At 41.7% G+C, this 1,040-nt stretch overlaps 1 pseudogene; it reads left to right on the top strand.

Annotated features, from left to right (window-relative positions):
• The first annotated feature begins 4 nt into the window (after positions 1 to 4).
• Positions 5 to 285, top strand: LOC111140521 (annotated as a pseudogene).
• Positions 286 to 1,040: the final 755 nt, after the last annotated feature.

The following is a 1,040-nucleotide window of genomic DNA, read 5'->3' as shown; positions in this document are numbered from 1 at the left end:
TGAGCCTACCGGCTTGAGGACGTCCTGTGCTGGAGCCAGATCCTACCAGAAATCCTGCTTCTGCCCAAAGAATTCCATCTTCTTCAGTCCCTGTCAAACAAATTACAGGGATCTCTGGGATGTGGAAATGTTGGCCTTGGGTCTCTTCATTGTGGAAGCACTGGTTTCCAATCTCTGGGCTGTGGGTCCAGCTTCAGTCATCCAACTTACTTTACTTCCAGGAGTTGCCAGTCAACTTGTTACCAACCAGCCTTCAGCTCTCACCTTTTTGGATCAACTTGCTAAATATTCCCCATTATTTCACCACTGTTTCTGTGCCTTATGAAACCTTAACATGTAGCCAGTCCAATATCTGTGATTACTAACCGTCTGCATCACCAGCACTTGCCATCACCATCTCTCCCAGAGTATGTGATTCGCTGTGGACAAAGTAACCTTGGCCTGTGACCTTTTCTAAATCAGATATATGAGATAAATATTGGATTTTCATTTTTATGTCAATGCTCAGAGTCCCTTTCATTCCTCTCCAAGATTTTTCTCTTATTTTTCTCCTAGGATTCTTTCACTTAAGTATATTTCAAATAGCACTGGCATTTAAAGTAAATTTTTCTGTACCATGAATTATGGCACTCCATTTTTCTTTTTCATATGGTACATTTCTTTTTTTTTTTTTTTAAGATTTTATTTATTCATTTGACAGACAGAGATCACAAGTAGGCAGAGAGGTAGGCAGAGAGAGAGAGAGGAGGAAGCAGGCTCCCCACAGAGCAGAGAGCCCGATGTGGGGCTCGATCCCAGGACCCCGGGATCACGACCCGAGCCGAAGTCAGAGGCTTTAACCCACTGAGCCACCCAGGAGCCCCAATATGGTACATTTCTTGAATGTAGCCAGTGCCTTCAACTGTCATCATTATGTAAGCACCTTTTTGTTTTGTTTGTTTCATAGGTTTGATTACTATGTTACTGAATAAAAACAAGGAATTTAAAGGATAATTTAAATATGTGACATATCTTACAGGTTAAGGATTTATGTACCCCGA

This window comes from Enhydra lutris, unplaced genomic scaffold, assembly GCF_002288905.1.
Source record: "Enhydra lutris kenyoni isolate GAN:26980312 unplaced genomic scaffold, ASM228890v2 scaffoldscaffold2389, whole genome shotgun sequence".
Taxonomy (NCBI): Eukaryota; Metazoa; Chordata; class Mammalia; order Carnivora; family Mustelidae; genus Enhydra; species Enhydra lutris.
The sequence above is the reverse complement of the archived record's forward strand: the minus strand, read 5'-3'. Positions and strand labels throughout refer to the sequence as shown.